The sequence below is a fragment of the Podarcis erhardii genome (genome assembly GCF_964252035.2).
Source record: "Podarcis erhardii genome assembly, chromosome: 2".
In the NCBI taxonomy this organism is placed as follows: Eukaryota; Metazoa; Chordata; class Lepidosauria; order Squamata; family Lacertidae; genus Podarcis; species Podarcis erhardii.
Genome location: NC_138498.1, coordinates 47,643,356 through 47,663,288, shown reverse-complemented (window position 1 = coordinate 47,663,288; position 19,933 = coordinate 47,643,356). Strand labels below are relative to the sequence as shown.

The 19,933-nt window shown below is 42.7% G+C and overlaps 1 long non-coding RNA gene across 1 annotated transcript in view; it reads left to right on the top strand.

The window, feature by feature from the left end:
- The window catches only part of LOC309333450, a 148,627-nt gene that overhangs the window by 119,306 nt on the left and 9,388 nt on the right, over positions 1-19,933 (top strand). The window lies entirely within an intron of this gene.

Sequence of the window (19,933 nt, the reverse complement as noted above, 5' to 3'; positions counted from 1 at the left end):
ATATCCTGCCCTTTATGCTGCATACCCTCATCAACCACAATGTGCTAGCATTTGCCATGGCACCTCATAAACAAAGGGGGAAAGTGCCCATGGCTGAATATAGATTTGTCTGCCTTATAGAGCAGCTATTCCCCATGTCTGTGTCATTGTTTCCATTCAGCTGAATTAAAAAGCAGAAGAGGATGGTGCTTTCAAGAAATGAAGAAGGAAGAGAGTGCAGTATCCACAGGCGGAGTCTGGCTCCGTGTAACTCACTGTGAGCATCTTAATTGACGGGCAAGCATGCCAAAGTTTCACAAGCACTAATTTGTTATGAAGCACGGGGTTTCACTTCCTTCAAATTAGAGATAATTGGAAAACATCATCTAGGAATCACATACTATTTACAGCCAGTAGCACCACAAATTAATGGACATGTTCAACTTTACCTTGTGAACGATTCTTGAATTATCATGAACTGAATGCTTAGAGAAGAACACCCAAATGCCATGGCTCCAATCCGAGGCCATTTATGCCCCTAAAGCTGAACAGACCAAGATTTACTCTCAGAGATACAAGCCCCAGATTGCACTGTTTACCCTCTTGAAACAAACGGGGCCACTTAGTTGCAGCTAACTTCTTCCCCCGACCTCTCCCCATAGTCATTTTCCCCTTCCCCATAACAGAAATGAAGCGTAACTCAACGACTGCAGTCCTTTATACACTTACTTGAGAGTAAGTCCCTTTGAGATTTACATGGCTTACTTCTGTATAGAAATAGACAGAATTGCTCCATTAGTCATCTTCAATGCACCAGACTCAATTATTTCTCTGGTAGGGCAAGTCAATGGATTAATCACCACCTGCCTCCCTGTTTAAAAAACACAAGGGCTTATATTCTCCCTCTTGCCACCTTTATGTAGCTTTAATTGAATCAGCAAGGAGGCCACATACAACTTCGATACTACTTTTAACAGCCACAGTTTTCCCTGAATAATTATGGCAGCTGTAATTTGTTAAGGGTTCTGTGAGGAGACCCCCTAGTCCCCTCGCAAAGCAGTTTAACAATAAAGCCCTCTTTACAGCGAACTCTGGGAATTATAGCCGTGGAATGGAAACAGGGGTTTCCTAACAACTCTCAGGACCCTTAACAAACTACAGCTCCCACAATTCTTTGGGTGGCGCTGTGGCTGTTAAAGTGGCATTATAGTGTTTTAAATGCATGGTGTGAATGTGGCCTTAGATTCCACACACTATACAGATTCCCATTTGCGGTTCCATCTTAACCCAGCCTCCTATCCCTACTGATATGACATGAAGTTTTATCACTAACCACAGGATAATCAGGAAGTAAGAACATGGGCTGATCTTGAAAGCAATAAAGTTAATTGAAATTGCCAGGATATTTGTTGAAAGAGACTGAGTTGCAATTGGGGGAACCTGGTCGTTCGGATGGGCACTGATGCGTAACATAACATTGTATAGTAGTATATTCAAGTGCTGTATGGAATAATTGAGGCAACACTTAAATTCCACAGTAGACAATCAGTTTTTTGTGGTGTATCCCCTGCCCTGCATATATCCCTACAAAGACAACAATTTAAAAAATTGGGATCTAAATTCAAAGCACAGCCTAGAGTTGTTAATAGATTTCCACCCTCTTTCTCTCTAACTTCTTTCCAGTGCATGTGTTCAGCTTGCAAGGAAGGGCAGTCAAAAATGAAATGAGGTTTTTGCCACTATTCTCACCCTGCTAATTTCTTTTCAAATACAAAAGCCACATACACATGGGATGCTTAATATATAACAATGAAAAATAAATGACATACATTTTTCATAATGTTTTGGGAACCAGCATAATACCTAGCAGGGCCAACATTTATTTAAAGGAATAAATCTGTGGAGCCCCACTAGCAGATTATATCATCAAACAGAACAAGTTTAGACATAAAATAAAAAATGTAATTTAAAATCAAATAATGTGGCCATTATTTTAGAAATGGGAAGCAAACAAATATAAGGTCCAGAGGATAAATGGCTGAACTGAAATGAATTTGTTCAAGGTAAACAGACTAGATATGTAATAGTATGTATATGATTGACTGGGTGTACCAGTGAAGAAAAAATGAATATTGGCTTTAGCCGTTATAAAGAGCTCCTATTTCTGCGTCTGGGATCATCTTACATTCCTGATACAATCCCTGTCCCCCAAAACCTGAATTTTTCACATGTACAGTAGTGCCCCGCAAGACGAATGCCTCGCAAGACAAAAAACTCGCTAGACGAAAGGTTTTTTCGTCCGCGATTTGCCTCGCAAGACGAATTCCCCTATGGGCTTGCTTCGCAAAACGAAAACGTCTCGCGACTTTGTTTCCTTTGTGTAAAAACCGTTAAAACCAAGGGTGCTTAGCTTGAGCAGCTGCAGTTGCGACCTGACTTCGAGGAGCAACTGTTAGCACGTGGTTTGGTAGCCTTTTCTCAGACTTTGCTCACTTTTGAAGATTTTCCAAAACTTTTCCAGAACTTTTCCAGAACTTCTCTTTCATCCATTTGGTAAGTTAAACTTTTAAAACTTTTTTGGGGGGTTTTGGATTTTGGGTTGGGGTGTTTGGGATTCAAGGACTTGGTGTTGGGAAGGGGTTTGCGATAATCTGGGGGCTTGTGGGCCTTTTTTGGGAATTTTTATGATTTTCTGTGACCACTGGGCCAGGTTGGTTTTTTTTTGAAAATTTTTCTGAGTTTGAATTTCTGAGTGCTGGCTGGCTAGGGGAACAGTTGGGGAGGTTTCTGCAGAAATCTGGGACCATGTGGGGTTTTTTGGGGAATTTTTATGATTTTCTGTGACCACTAGGCATGGTTGTTTATTTTCAATTTTTTTTTTCTGAGTTTGAATTTCTGAGTGCTGGCTGGCTAGGGGAACAGTTGAGGAGGTTTCTGCAGAAAACTGGGACCATGTGGGGGTTTTGGGGGAATTTTTATGATTTTCTGTGACCACTGGGCCAGGTTGTTTTTTTTTGAAAAATTTTCTGAGTTTGAATTTCTGAGTGCTGGCCATGTTGTTATTTTTTGAAATTTTTTTTTGTCTGGGTGGGGAAGCAGTTGGGGAGGGGTTTGCAGCAGTTGGGGAGGGGCTGGGGGAGGGGTTGGGGAGGGGTTTGCAATTTCTGTGTTGTGGGTGGGTTGGTGCGTGTCTGTGGGAGCAGTTGAGGTTTTTGAAGACATTGGTGATTTTTGAAGCTTTTCCTAAACTTATTTTGCAGCCATTTGAGGTTTCTGAGGACTTCGGTGGTTGATTGTTGAAGCTTTTCCAGAACTTCTCTTTCATCCATTTGGTAAGCTAAACTTTTAAAACTTTTTTGGGGGTTTTTGGATTTTGGATTTGGGGTTGGGGTGCTTGGGATTCAAGGCCTTGGTTCTGGGTTTTAATTTCTGTGTGGTGGGTGGCTGGCTGCTTTTGTATTTTTTGGGTTTGAAGCACATCACTGATTTTTTTTTCTGTTTCTGAGTTTACGAAGGTAGGAGCTGTGCTGCCATGGGACCCAAGAAGACTGCTGCTGCAGTGGCCGGCGAGAGGAAGAAGGAGAAGGTGACGCTGGAAATGAAGAAGGAGATCATCTGAAAGCACGACGGCGGAATGCGTGTGACGGACATCGCCAGGGAGTACGGCAGGAACCCATCGACCATCGGGACCATCCTGAAGATGAGGGAGAAGATCCTGGCGATTGATGCAGCCAAGGGAGTCACCAGGATCGTGAAGAACCGCCCAGCTGTCCTGGAGGAGGTCGAGAAGTTGCTGCTCATCTGGATAGAAGAGAAGCAGCGTGCAGGGGACACAGTGTCTGAGGCCGTCATTTGTGAGAAGGCCAAGGCCTTGCACGCTGACCTCATCCGGGAACAGCCAGGAACCTCAGCCGAGCCAGAAGTCTTCAAGGCTAGCAGAGGTTGGTTTGACCGGTTCAAGACAAGATCTGGCATCCACAGCGTGGTCAGGCATGGAGAGGCTGCCAGTTCTGATGTTCCTGCGGCTGAAGACTTTGCAGCGGAGTTCCTGGAGGTTGTGACGACGGAGGGCTACGTTCCGCAGCAGGTCTTCAACTGCGACGAGACCGGGCTGTTTTGGAAGAGGATGCCCAAAAGGACTTTCATCACTCAGGAGGAGTCCAGGCTGCCTGGCCACAAACCCATGAAGGACCGCCTGACCCTGCTCTTCTGTGCCAACGCAAGCGGCGACCTGAAGATCAAGCCCCTGCTGGTGTACCACTCGGAGAACCCACGGGCCTTCAAGAGACACAAGATCGACAAGGAGCGGCTGAGTGTCATGTGGCGATCCAACAGCAAGGCTTGGGTCACACGTGTGCTGTTTGTGGACTGGGTCAATCTTGCTTTTGGCCCTGCTGTCAAGCAGTACCTGCTGGACAACGACCTGCCGCTGAAGGCTTTGCTTCTGATGGACAATGCTTCTGCCCATCCTAAAGGCCTTGAGGTGGACTTGTTGGAGGAGTTCAGCTTCATCAACATCATGTTCCTGCCGCCTAACACCATGCCACTGCTCCAGCCGATGGATCTGCAGGTCATCGCCAATTTCAAAAAACTCTACACCAAGGAGCTTTTCAGGCGATGCTTCGAGGTGACTGACTGCACCACCATCACCCTGCGGGAATTCTGGAAGGACCACTTCGACATCGTCACCTGCTTGAAGATGGTCAACACGGCCTGGAAAGGGATCAGCCGGAGAAATTTGAATTGCGCTTGGCGCAGCCTGTGGCCGGACTGTGTGGCACCAAGTGACTCTGATGCACCAGAGTCAACAGTGGTGCAGGACATTGTTGCCTTGGGGAGGACCATGGGCCTGGAGGTCACGGAGGAGGACGTCTGCGAGCTGGTGGAGGGGCACGACGACGAGCTGACCACCGTGGAGCTGGTCGAACTGCAGGCAGAGGCTGCGCAGGAGCAGGCCTCACTGGAAGAGGAGGAAGCAACTGAGGAACGGCTGTCCTCTGAAAGACTGAGGGACATTTGCCAGAAGTGGAAGGAGGTGCAGACTTTTGCAGATCTACACCACCATGAGAAGCACGTGGCACATGACGCTGGGAACTTTTATGATACGAGGGTCATGTCGTCTTTCAGGGAGCTGCTGAAAAGGCGGATAAAGCAGCAGACTATGGACAGGTTCTTGACCAAGAAGCAAAGAGTGGAAGAGGAGCCTTCTTCGAGTGGTCCCCCAGAGTCTTAGAAAATGTACTGTACACTTTGTTGATTTTTAAATGTTTTTCTGTCATGTTTATAAAGTTAATTTATTTTCCCTTCAATTTTTGAACTGCTCTTTACAGTATGTGTGACTTTAAAGAGCAGTTAATAAACTGTTGTTGTACCAAATTTGGCTTTGTTTGGACTTTTTTTGACCATAGGAACGCATTAATTGATTTTCAATGCATTCCTATGGGATTTCGTGCTTCGCAAGACGAAAAATTCGCTAGACGACAAAAATTGCGGAACGAATTAATTTCGTCTTGCGGGGCACCACTGTAGATAGAATCAGAAGACCCTATTTTACAAACCTTGCATTAGAAACATTAATGCATTAATGCAAACTAATGTAATACAAAGCATTTTAAGAGTCAGTGTGTTTAAACACTGGGAGACGGTACTTTTGTTTTACGAGCACACACAACAAAACAAAATGAAATCAGCATACAATTTATTTCCTACTTGGGTGAATGTTTATTCACAAGCTATTGTTTAACAGCACAGGCTGAAAGCCAGCCAGCTGCAATGTATTTTTCTCAGCAGTTGATTTCACTCCATGGATGTGTGCACAGCGCTTGATGCCTTTGGTGACAAATGTGTCTTACGCCCCACAGCCATGCATGGTCCCAGTGTAATTGGCATATACGTTACCCAACATGGTTTAACAATTTCTTTGTTAAATACCTTTTTCTCTGTGCCGATGTCTCTAAATTGAAATCAATGAAGAGAAGCACAAGGGCACCATATGAGTTCTTATGCTTGCAACAAGATGCACCAGGCATTCCAAATGATGGAAGTTTATAAAATGTTTCTAGCTTATTATATGGGATGATAAAAAAGGTAGAAATATGAACTGCCAAAACCAAAATTCACAGTTCTATGGCAGCTATTTTACTTATGTGAGGATATTAGATTGTTTCACAATAATCTACATATTTCTCCTCACAAAAACAACAGCCAAGCCTGGGTCAAATAATCACACAATCAAACCAAAATGGCTGTCTCTCATTAGGTATTTGTAGAGAACAGAAATCATTAAGGTCGTTGATGGCTGGTAAATACTTCAAGAAAATGGGATTTGGGTCACCTCCCACCGGCCTAGTAGAAACACTTCTGTGAACTTGGCTTAAGAGCAATAGAGATTTCAGACATCTCACATGAAACATCTTTAAATGTATTTCAAGTGTCTGCTGTTGATTTGGGAGGATGCTATTTCAGAAGGACAAGTGTAGTGGGTATATGTCTATGGGGCTGTCCCTAATGGTCACTTATCAAACACATTGAGGAGGGCATACCCTTAATGTAGTCTTTGCCCCAAGTGGGGAGAGTCTAAAACTGAAGGTCTGAAGGCAGGGGCGAGCAATGCACTTCCTTTTTGTTTTTCATGGCTGGACCATTTCTGGTGAAGTTTGGACTGGTAGCAACAATTCCCCGCTGTAAGGTTGGTGGGCCCCTCCTCAGAGACTGATGGAATATGATGTACTCCTGAGCGCTCTGGAGGATTTTATAGTGAGAAAACTGATTGTCCGTTCAAAGCTCTGGTCATACTACTCTGCATTTTCTTCTCCTCAGTCTGTGGTAACCAATGAATGTGGCACAAAGAAAAACATGTAACCTCCTGATGTCAGCCATATTGTGAAATGCTATTGGGGGGTGGGGTTGACAATGACATGTATGTGTGCCATTTATTTACTTATTTGCACTAGCTGTGAATTTCTGGCGTTGTCTTCTCTTTAAAAGGAATGCCTTCAAATGTAGCTGGTACAGTTTATAGGAATTTGGAAGCGTTCCCAGGCACTAATATTAGTGATGCTGTCAAAGTTTGATGATCCTGATTCGCATCGTGACTTTGCTAAACCCACAATATTCTTAATGTATTTTGAGGCAATCTCCCAACATTCCTGGAAATTATATTTTTTTTCTGCATGCAAATGAAATGGAGAATATTGCAATTGTTTTGTAGTAGGCACACTACTATGTTGAGCACAGGTTGGCACATGGTCATTCACTGCTGAAACTTAACCAACTCTAAAATGTACATATATTTAATGGCTGAGCCATAGGCAGCTATCATTTGTCCCCAGCTACATCAGTACCCTTATTAGAAAGGGAGAGCAGGTCAACCAGCGTGCCCCCCCCCGGGTTTATCCTCCTGTCCCATGAACCTTTCACTGTCAGCTGGTGAAAGCATTTTTTCTCCCAGACTACCTCTGCCAAACAGCCTGAAACTCTATTAGGTCTCTTCGAGAATATTTCAGGGTAATGTGCAGTTTGACTTTTAGACATGGGGTGAGTGGAATAATAGGTCTGATGAACCAAAGTCAAAAGCTTGCTAAAAGTATAAGAAATTGTTCTTAGGACAAAAAATGTTTTAAGATAGAACTAGTTGCATGCAAACAAACCCACAGGATCAATAGAGTAGAGAAAATAAAACACATCACTGAAACTGTTTCTTAGCAGCTACAATTCTGCTTAAGTAAAGGTCTTACAGTTAGAATTCTTGAAATATTACTGTAAGTTGCAGCTCCCTCCAGCTAGCAATATTCCAGTGTCAACATGTTCTTTTGTGTTTTTTTACCCTGAGATCCACACCATCTAAAAGTCATCCCAAGTAATAGGCTAATTATACCCTCTAGCTACCTTTGATCATAACAAGTTCTCACTCCTGTCATCAACCATGTTGCAGCATTCTGCACTGGTCTTTCTCTGGATTGATTCAGAGCCCAAAACTCCCCAGAATACCAAGCAGCCACTCTGGCTCCACTATGCCAGGAAGGATGCTTGGGAGCAATCATGTCAACTGCTCATTTCATCTTGCCAGTCCATAGCCAGACCAGAGCAATGGGTTTGTGTATGTGTGTCATTGTCAGCAGCAGTACATTAAGGCAACTGTTTTGTTTGGCTCTCAGTTCTGAATTCCTGAAGAAGGCACAGAAAAGGCAATATTTGGATTGGCCATGGTGATTTTAAAAGGCATGGATGTGAAGATATCACAGTATAAATGAGCACAGATACTGAGACTCCCTGCTTTTGCAACCTTAATGTGAATATTCTGAACGGTGAGCTCTGCACGCCTTGAATGAAATAAGAGGGAAAAGTGGGAAGCAGAAATAAAGATCATAGAGTTCATACCTAAATGATGATCTGATTCATGGTCACATTTACGTGTTCCAGAAGAAGCTGAAAATATACATCCCCTCTATATGTTGGTGCTTGGTTTCATGAATTCTAAACAAAGATCCCTGTGTTGGTGACAAAGCTGCTTGATTTTGCTTTCTTTCTGACTTAAATGTAGGCAGAATGTAAAATATTTGATACTAAGTCTGACTACACTTTAAAGTTGAACTAATTATATATATATATATATATATATATTTGCTTTCGTAGATTTTCACGGGTACAGGAATGCAGGTTTTGGTGTCCTCGGGTGTCTTCCCGTGTAAAAGTTGGGGTGTCTAGGCGACGTTTCGACGAGGTCTAGGCGACGTTTCGACCTCGTCGAAACGTCGCCTAGACACCCCAACTTTTACACGGGAAGACACCCGAGGACACCAAAACCTGCATTCCTATACCCGTGAAAATCTACGAAAGCAAATATATATATATATATATATATATATGGTGCTGACTAGATTGACTTGACTGATCATAGCAAACTGAATTGTATTTTTGTAAGGCTCTTCAAGAGGCAGCCAAATAAATAGCTTTTTCCCTGCTGCATGGTTTGCTGTTTGCTTAAGCAAAAATCCAATTTCTAGAGAAGACTCCACGAGGGCTAAATTCCCTGCCATTTACAAGTGTCCCATTAGAGTAGCTTTCTATATGGAAATAACATTCCAAGACAAGGAGAGAAACACTAGGTCTGGGGTCCACTGTTCCTGATGTATTTTATTATTTCTTTTCCATTTGAAGAGTAGAGCTGTGTTCCCATGAGAAAGACACAAAAAAGGGGAGGGAGTAATGTTTGAATACAAATGTCTCAAGGAACTGAAGCATCTTTAAAAGTAAAATCTCTTTCTTGGTATGCATCAAGGACAAGGAGAAAACTGACAGCTTCAGACTCAAGCTGCCTCCTGTTAAAAGCTTTTTAAATTAGGGATTCAATGTAAAACTCCTGCTGGAAAAGCATACATGAGAGGTGCCGAGATCTGGACTTGATTACTGGTGCTTTCTTAGATGTAGTGCAATCATTTATTTGAAAACAAGTCCTTTAAAAATAAAATGTTGTGATGGTATGGCAGTTAGATGTTCATGGTTTAGCAGCAAAAAACCCCACATACATATGAGTTACCAATGTTATCGTGTGCCAAAAGCAAGTTAAATAACAACAGCTTCCCTTGAAAAAGCATGGATGTGCATTTAATTTAGAGCTAAGACAAGATGTATGTAACATCCAGTGTCTTCCATCATTGCATAATTAATACTGAAGAAACATGTTTTCACAAGTCTGTTGTGACTTTTTTAACAATGCTGTCTGCTTAACACTGCAAGTCGCACTTAATTGGATGTGCTTTTTAAAAACATGTAATTCTTTTTTATATCTTTTCTTCTTTTCTTTTCTGGTGAAGGAGTAACTCTACAGGCTTCTGGGAGCAATTAAAAGAAGGAGGAGGGGGAAAAAGTTCACAGCCCAAAGGCATCCCCTAGCCTAGAATTCTTAAATGGCATGTCCTTGCCAAACAGCCACCTGTAACAGAGGAAGTGGGCAAATGGGTCCTGTTACTTAAACATGCAGCAGCATTCCCCCAGCTTCATTTTTCTTACAATGGATTTCTGAGCTAAGGATATTCATTCATTCAAAAAACAAAAAACTCAGCATCAAAACCATTACACCATCAAGTGCATGAAGCCAAATTCATGGGCAGAGCAATCCAAAATGCTGGAGGGAGGGAGGGTTCCCATATTTCAAGAGATAAAATCTGGACGCAAAGAGGTTTTTTAGGGCAATCATACAATAATTCTCTGCTGTCGCCAAGGCAGAACCACCCACACCGGAGCCAGAAACATCCGCGCGTGGGGGGTCACGAACACACACACACACACACACACACACACACACACACACACCAACCCCCCCCAACAACCCCAAATCCAGGACATTTGCTTTAGATGTAAAATTCCCCCTGGATGGGTATGTAGGACCCCCAAAAGAGGACATGTTCGGGAATTCCCAGATGTATGGCAACCCTAATACCCAAGGCAGATGGACTACCTTTTCCCTCTTTTATTTTCAGTTCCACATACAAGTATTCTCTCTCTCTTAAACCCCTTTCCCCTCCCATAGACACCAGGTTGAGGGGGGACTAATTAAGCTAATTCCAGGACTGGCAACGTTTCTTCCTCATTCAGGAGAAATATTAGGATAATGGATGGGATGTGGATCCTTCCTCTCTCCACCTGCCCCCACAGTCTCACTGGGAAAGCATCCAATGACAGATCTCCTATAGTCCCTCAGATGCCAGCCTCAGATGCTGGGTGATTTCTAGAAAGTACTAAGGGTGGTTGAGCTGAAACTTAACATTGTGTTTAAGACTGCAAAATACTGGAATGTGGCCTCTTTCTTGATGCTCCCCGTTATGTACCAGATCCAAGCAACCTCTCCTGAATTCAGTGAAAACAAAACAAATTCCTTCCAGTAGCACCTTAAAGACCAACTAAGTCAGTTCTTGGTATGAGCTTTCGTGTGCATGCACACTTCTTCAGATACACTACCATTTGTAGTGTATTTGTTCAGATACACTACTATTTTGTATTTGTAGTGTATTTCTTCAGATACACTACCATTTGTAGTGAATTTGTTTTGTTTTGACTATGGCAGACCAACACGGCTACCTATCTGTAACTGAATTCAGTGGTTCATCTCAAATGTTGCAAAGTCACCTCCTTTATTCTCTTATTCACCACCCATTCTCACAACCATGTCAGCAGTTACACCCTGAGATGATCCTTACTTGAGGTGTATCCATAAATGGTAGGTTCCTGCGTTTAGATTTATTTCATTAAAATAATTATATCCTACCCTTTGTCCCAAAGCTGCCCAAGGTGGCAAACATCAGAAAGATAAAACAATGCAAATTAAAATAATATAAAACATTTCAAAACAATTTATAAAGATGTAGAACACAAGGAAGCATTTAAACATGCCCTCACAGTTGCTAATTTCAAAGTGACCAGTATCTTTCAGCCATCAAAAGTATAGGAATACAGAAATGTTCTTAAATTTCTTCTGAAAGTCAACAACGACAAAGACAGGCACATCCCACAGGTGTGCGTGTGGGTGTGGGCTGGTTCCACAAATGTGCAATACCACTGAAAAGGCCCAGTCATGAGTCAACACTATCTGGGTAGCAGCCACCTCCAACAGGGCAACAGAGACTATGGTGTATTTAGGATATATTGTTTCGTTTACATATATTTACATCCTGAGCACAGAATGGAAGGACTCATAATATTAGCACTTCAGGATATTGCTTTCTTATTAGGTGTTGGGGTTTTTTTTTGTTTTTGTTTTTTTGGAAGCTCCCAAAGGCTAAAGCTTTGGATCCAGCACACCAAGAATGGCAAGCCCCTCTCCCCACAGGTTCCAGCTTACCCTAAAACTGCACATTCAAAAAAACTCAGCCTATTCTCTTTCCTAGGGTGACAAGGCCAGTTCAGCAGGTTCTTCTTTGAGATTCTAATACAGAATCACAGGTCTGGAAGGGATTCAACAACAACAATATTTATTACGGCCATAGGCCCATACAGGTAAAAACAACACATAAATAACAGCTTGTGCACGTGGGGGGAAAAAACAGCCGCTAAAGCACCACAATAACAATAAAATACTATAAGATAGAATGGCATACTACGCCTTATTTAGCTTGTAGTGCTCCTTGGCGTCGCTTTTGGGTAAGGACAGCGACCAGGAACCTAGCCACATTCAGGGTCGTATGGGTATCCTTATCCTGCAAGATTTGAGCAAGGTGGAATTTTGGTGGGGTACCCTCTAGTTTTGTGGCATCTGAATATAGACTGCATTTTTAATCAAGACTTATATTGGCTTATATCTTGATCAGGTTCCTAAATTAAATGGGCTTAGATTTTCAAATGTTTCATGCCAGGCAGAGAAAACCTTGGCCATTCTCCTAAGACAAGGGGGCCCCATTGATTTATAGTAGAAAAACAATTCTCAAAGTCATAAAAAGGGGAAATTACATACACTGCCCTTGCAGGCTGAGAAAACACAATTAGGAATGGGTAAATAGTAAAATGATATCATGGAGCCTCACGTTAAAACCTTGAGCTAAATTTTCTAAGGCCAGAGGCAAATGGGGAAAAACATTTAGCTGGCAGAAAGAAAGAGAGCATTTTTGGGGAAGTCTTTTTCTAAAGCCATTCTTTCTTAAACTGAGAGAGTTAAAAGGCAATAAATGTTGGGAAAGCAGCTGGCTGGAAAGGAGAGTGAAAGGGGGAAGTGTAAACTGAAGAGGCTTCTTTTAAAAGCTGTGTTTTACTGAGTTTCTTCCTTTTTACTTTGAAAAGCTTTATTCTTTTAAGAGGCTACCTATGATAAATGTATGAAATATATTAGCTTAAATATATTGGCTTAAATGTAATTATGCAAAGGATTTAAGAAATGCTAGATTCTTATTTCATAGAGTCATATTGCAATAGGAGACCAGAGGGGCAAATGAGCCTAGCCCCCCTGCCAGACAGAAGACGCCATCCAAGCAGTCTTGATATATAGTTGTCAGGCATTTGTTTAGAAACCTTAAATGAAGGAAATCTTTCAATGTTGATGTGAAACTCAAGATCCTTGACATCTGTTGAACATAAAAATGTAAGATTAACCATTTGTTTTAGAAGGCAATAGGGCAAGGAGGGCAAGAGGTGAGCTGGTAATTAAGATTCCATGTAAGATATATTATTACTTATATGTCATATATATAGCTCTTTGTCTCCCTTATAAGGGCAAGGAAGTGGGTGTATCTTTTGTGGGTGTATCTTTTGTGATTGGTTCTACCAAACAGCCAATAGGAATTTCAACCAGGCTGATTGGACAGAGGCAGCCACAGGAGGAGCAAAGGGGGCTGGATTAAGGGAATATAAGTGCTGGCCAGAATGGCAGGAGGCCAGGCCAGAGCTTGGTAACCATGTACCACTGTGCCTCTTATTTATTTGTCTGACAAATAAATTACTATTTTAATTTCTCTATTGCTGCGTTGAATATTTCATTCCAGCTAAGCGTTAACCACAAGCAGGGTGCTACAGTTTCTGTATGATTGATCCCAACAAATTTGCCCGTGGCACATTGAACAGGGGGCAAGTGAACATGATGTGCTGGAGCGACTCCGGCGTCTCCTTATCACATTCGCACGTGGCGGGGGCTTGGCCCTTTGAGAATCTATGTCTCAGGACGTTGGAGGGAAAAACGTTGAACCTCGCTTTGGTGAAGGCCAGTCTATGGGCAACAGTCGAAAGGGAGGAGAGGTATGATGGAACGCAGTAAGTTAAAGTGATACCAATGTTCTGAGGCGAACAAACACCTCCCCCCAGCATATAATTTCGCTGTAGATCGATGTCATCCAGTCTTTGGTGGATCAGTCTTTGAGCAGTAATTTGGTCTAGTTTTAGGGAATCTGAAGGAGAGATTCCATAACTCAGGCGTTTGGCATGAATTCTACTAGTCCAAAGGCTAGAGAATTCATCTCGCCATAAGCATTGGACAAGGTAGTGGTTTGGTAATCTCTGGAAGGGATTCCTATCCAGACCAACTCACCAATCCCATAGCTATATGGTAATAGGAATGGGATGAAAGCAGGCATGGAGTGTAAGGGCAAACCACACCAGCCCTCCTAATGTTTAAAGGAAGAGTTCCAATAGATGATTTAGTTTGTGGTTGTTTAGTCGTTTAGTCGTCTCCGACTCTTTGTGACCCCATGGACCAGAGCACGCCAGGGAGTTCTGTCTTCCACTGCCTCCCGCAGTTTGGTCAAACTCATGCTGGTAGCTTCGAGAACACTATCCAACCATCTCGTCCTCTGTCGTCCCCTTCTCCTTGTGCCCTCCATCTTTAGCTATCTCCAATAACCAGTGGTCTTTTTCTAGAAAAAGAGGTGCTGGAATTCACCTCCTTTGTTCTCTTATACAGTGGTACCTCGGGTTACATACGCTTCAGGTTACAGACTCTGCTAACCCATAAATAGTACCTCGGGTTAAGAACTTTGCTTCAGGATGAGAACATAAATTGTGCTCTGGCGGCGCGGCAGCAGCAGGAGGCCCCATTAGCTAAAGTGGTGCTTCAGGTTAAGAACGGACCTCCAGAACGAATTAAGTTCTTAACTCGAGGTACCACTGTAATGGCAATGGCGCCCACCTGAGAGGCACCGGAACTGATTTCCGGTGAGTTCCAGCTGAAAACAAACCCTGCCAATAACCCACAAGCTTAGGCAAACTAAAGTTTTTCAAAACTTAGAATTATTGAAGCAGATTATTTTAAAATAGCATTTGGATATGTCATATGCCACTTACTGGCATATCCTGAAACTTATGCTTAAGGCAGTAATAATAAATAAAGCAGTGTGTTCACCTCATTCCAAATACTTCATTTTTTCAGAATTTTATAGTCAAAAGTTTAAACCTGTTTTCAGAACCCTTGCAAATAGCCCTTTTCATGATGACTTTTTGGAAAGGATTAACAATGTTTTAAATATAGCTCAAATATGCACAATGTTTCAAGAACTGTCATTAAAACACAAGCGAGTGTTATCCAAACGGTATCAAATCAACCACCATGCCCTTATTACTGAACTTTCTCTGCAAATATTATGAATTGGCTTCAGGTTGCTGCATACATACCCCATTTGTACTGCTTCTGCTCAATAACGCATTGAAACTGCCTGTGAGTATTATGAGATTTAATATCAGCTTGCTGCGGTTAAAGCAATAGTAAGCTAACTTCTTTACAGTTAAATCTGGGCAGCAGTGACTTCCTAGTTATTAACCACCCAGTGCTATAAATTCAGCCTGAGCTATATATTAACTCACAGCTCCAGAAACAAGGAAGGAGTTCTTAGCACGCTTGTTTCTGTCAAGTCCAATGCTAGTGATTTTCTCAGGAGCAAAATGGATAGACTACAACAATGTAGTGTGTAGCGTTCTTAACTTACACAATGGTATGAAACTGAAACAAACAGAATTGTGTAGTTGCCGAAATGCTCTTTAAAATACAAAGATATATAAAGTAAATGTGTGTGTGTGTGTGTCCATTACTATTGCTTGGCTAAAACAAAATAAAAAAAATCCTTCCAGTAGCACCTTAAAGACCAACTAAGTTAGTTCTAGGTATGAGCTTTCGTGTGCATGCACACTTCTTCAGATACACAGATATTGCTTGGCTGACAGCAAGGCTTCTGTTAGCAGATCAATGAAGGAAGAGCAATTTCCAACCTTCCCCTCCGCATTCTTCCATACCTGCCTACACCCATCTTCTCAGAAGTGTTCCCCAACCCTCTGAAGCAGATTTGGAGAGGGTATGAGGAGCTCTCCAAATCTGGAGAAAGGGTACAGGTGGAAATTACTTGCGTGTCAAGACCCCGCAGACACCCCCTTGTTGGAAATAACTCACACAAGGACACATTAGGTTTTTGGCCACAACTTTATTGAATTACAGAATGTGAGCGGTATTGGCTTAGGCACTGATTGGACCCGACTATATCTGACTCCTGCCCCTGTGCAGGAAGTCCGGTAAGGGTAAACCACTGGTAGGGGGAGCTCTGTCAATGCAAACCAACTCAAGCTCCCCTGGTGTTCCCATCAGGGTTGTGTCAAGGCCCTAGCCCCCAACCGGGCTTCAGACAAGATCAACACCCCCGGATTCCTTTAACGGAATACTCTTAAGCATGGAGGGGCAGGTGATGGCCATACCTCCCCTCCCCCACACAAGGTCAAACAATGCCTAACTGCAACCCTAACAAAGTTATGACGATTGCTACGAGGTAGGCGAAAACCAAGTGGCCAGTGCCAATTTGCCAAGTGGAAAAATCCCTACCAAGCCGCTCGGACAACCAAGACGACCAACCGAAGTCCATAGCAAGGCCATTGCCTAACCTGCAAAATGGGGGGGGGGGAGGGCGGGTGATTGAGGAAGCGAGCCAAAGAGGAAGTCCTCTGGCTTGCTCCTCCATTTAAACGGCCCCGGCCAGTGGATTGGCTGGCCGGGCTCTGACATGGCCGGGATCCCCCAGGCAATGGGGGACAAAGTCCCCCACCCCCGGTTCAGAGTGGGTGGCCACATGGTCCACCACAACTCCTTCCCACTGGGAAGTGGAGTGGATTTGCCTCTTCATTCCACTGATGCTACACCCTTTGATACAACCGCTTTTCATTAGAATTAGAAAGAAAAGAAAAGCCATTCATGAAAGCAATCAAGACTAAGGGCTCATCCAGACTTCTGCTTGCCCCATGTCTAGAAAGCACAGTTTTCCACTTCTCCCACCCTTTCCCCCAGGAAAACTTGCTATGTAGTGCTGAAGCAGAGCAAACGTTAATCCACGGAAAATCCAATTGACATTTGCTCAGTGGAGGCTCATGGGAGCAAATGAGTCCCGTGAATGCAGCAGAACTCAGATTCCCATAAGCAGTCTCTAGAGCAGAGCACAGATATAAGTGAGGGTGTGCCCAAAAGGAAATAAATGGTTTTGGGTTACAACAATCACAATATTGTGATACAATAATATCTACATACTGATTCACGTATACTGGCCATGCTTTAGCACCACTTCTACATGACACTGCCAGATGCTTCCCCCTCCCCTCAAAATTAGAGGTAATTCCAAAAGCAGGTTGCAATGCTACTCCCCACTGAGTGTGTCTGTCTTCTCTGAATAGGGACCATAATCTGTGCATACAAAGGATTCTAAGCACACTGTAATATTGTAGTAGATAAACTTCACAGCAGGTTGCTATACACCACATAAAAGTCCTCATTTCTGCAGTATGGGTGATACGGCAAGTTCTGTATTTGACCACAAATCTCCTTCATTTTTGCCAGTATATGTGGAATTGGAGAGGATCAATAAAGGGAAAATCTCTCCACCCAGTTTTTTGACACCTGCCCTCAAGGTTACTGTTGACAAAATCCCACTGAGTGTAGGCAAAGCCTTGAGACCAACAATTGGTAAATGCTTTGGGATGCATAGCATGCTGCCAGTGCATCTATCCAACCGTGTAGAAAATCCACAGGATATAAAAGAAAGCCAGCTAGGTGCTCGCTGGCCTGCTATTTTAAAACAGGTCCGCAGTACTTTTCTCACACAATGCAGTTTGTCATTGAACTATAAATTGCCTTTTCCTCAGTCACTCTCCAATATATTCTATATAGTATAAGAAGGTGTAATAATTTATACAGGAGAAGCAAGGAACCAGGTGGTAATGTGGAGCTTGTTTCATTTTAACCCAAATGTTTAACCCCAACCGCTACTTTTTAATCTGCCCCCTCCCCCCTCCAGCTGTTGACTGGAAGATTTTCACAACTGTGGATTGAGAGAATTGCTTCAGACATTACGTTTTTAAAAGGCTGATGCTCAAAAGCATTTAACAAAGTGTAAGGTGTGCAAGAACGCACATAAATATATGTCAACATTCAGTTTCCACATTTGTGTGAAACCTAAAGAAATGAAAAGATCTATATGTTTCCGAATTCTTTACTTGTTTAATAAAGTAAAAAAAAGGGGGGGGGGAGATGTCAATGCACATCATATTTTAAATAAGATTCCAATTTCTTGCTATGATTAATGTGGATCCGATGGAACTTTTTTTAACAGCTTTACCAAGCTGTTTATGGTCTGGCATGCTGCCACAGAGTGATCTATAACCCCACACCTCACTATTATGCAAATATCCATTTGGCAAGGAGACCTGAGACTTCAGAATTTCTCTAAGGACAATCATATCTTTCAAACTCCTTAAACCAAATTATATTTGACATTTAATTTTAACCCACTTATCCTGAAAAATAACTTTTAAAACCCCTCCTGTGTAAAGCTGTTAATGCAGCAAGTACATTTTATTTTAATTCTCTCTCCCCCACCACACCGCCATTTTGCCATCCACAGTTGCTGTCAGTTAAGTTAATTCAGTGGTGAAAAGTATATCTTTTTATTGTACTATTGAGAACATTTAAGTTAAATGTTGATTCTATACAAAGTAAGTCAAAATGTAAAAACACAGGAAAATTCAAGTCCAGGTTTATTTTAAAATCAAAATATGACTGAAAAGAGCATATCATAAGCCATATGTTGTATGGAAAAGTAGTGCTTCCAAAAAGGTTGATTTTAAAACCTCGAGTATAGATGCTGGTCATTGAAAGCAGGAAAGGTCAGTTTAGAAAGTATTATTTTATTAAAGGAACACAGGGTGCTGTAACAATTCTAGAGAACATAGGATGTGATCAGCTCCAGCTTCTCTCATTTCACCATAAGGTCACCCAAATTCTCTCTTCTACACAATGGTTAAATTATAGGACCTCCATCTTCCTCTGTTGGTGCTTAACCTACTTGCTTCATGCTTATTTACAAGAATCCCTGAAGCACTTTTAAGATACAAGGTAGACCTACTTGGTCAATTCTATCCCTCAGAGAAGTACAATCATCTGATGGGAAGAGATGCTGCTGCCCAGGCTTGCCATCTTCCATGAGCTGGGTGGGGTAGATCTCAAGTGGGGAACCTACTCTACACATTATTGCTCCCCATGTGATGGAGATCCTGGCACAATCAGGATTCTAAATAAGGGGTAGGGTACCTCTTTTAGCCTGGACACCTTCTGGGGGTGCTGGAGGGTCCTGGCAAGCAAGAAGCATTATCAGAGGTCCAGGACAGATTCCAGCCAGGCAAAAACACGTGATGTGTGAAGCAGGGGCCACTGATGGGTGTGGTCTGGGCAAAGAGTTCCAAGGGGCAGAGAAAGAAGCATTTTGGCTCTGGGCCTGATGCTCCCCATCCCTGTTGTAAATCATATGGGGAGTCTACACACACAGAACAGGCCCCACATTTCAGGCCTTCTCCATTTGATTCATGGAAGGCAGCAGGGCTGGGCAACTGGGGTTGCAAGAAAAGGGGGCGCAGCCAGTGAATGTGGCCCTACTTGCCCTCGTCATAAGGTGAAGGTGAGCACCTATACAAGGCTGCAGCCTAATGCCCTTGACACCAAAGAAAAGCAATGTGGTATTTTGCTTGATGTGGACCAAATTGTATTAGACTAAAAACCCTTTCCACCTATTTTTCCTGAATGCATCATCTACACTCAGTCAGTGTTTCTTCCTATTACCATCATGGCCCCTGAGAAAAATGGCTTTTGATGTATTACTGAAAACCAACCTAAATGGTAACAAATACCCTTGATGGCTGAATTTGGACATGTACATGATAACTTTGTCTCTTCCAGTGCTTTTTTTCTAGAAAAATAAGTGCTCACCCTGAAGTTGTTACCACATGCTCACCATGTAAGTGCCACATTTTCAAACTATAACAACAACAAAAAAGAGGTGTCGGTACTGTGTTCCCTTGAGTACCCCCTGAGGGAAAAGCACTGCTCTCCCTAGGCCAGCGGTTCTCAACCTGTGGGTTGGACTACAATTCCCATCATCCCCGAGCTCTGGCCTTGCTAGCTAGGGGTGATGGGAGTTGTAGTTCAACAATATCTGGCAACCCACAGGTTGAGAAAGGC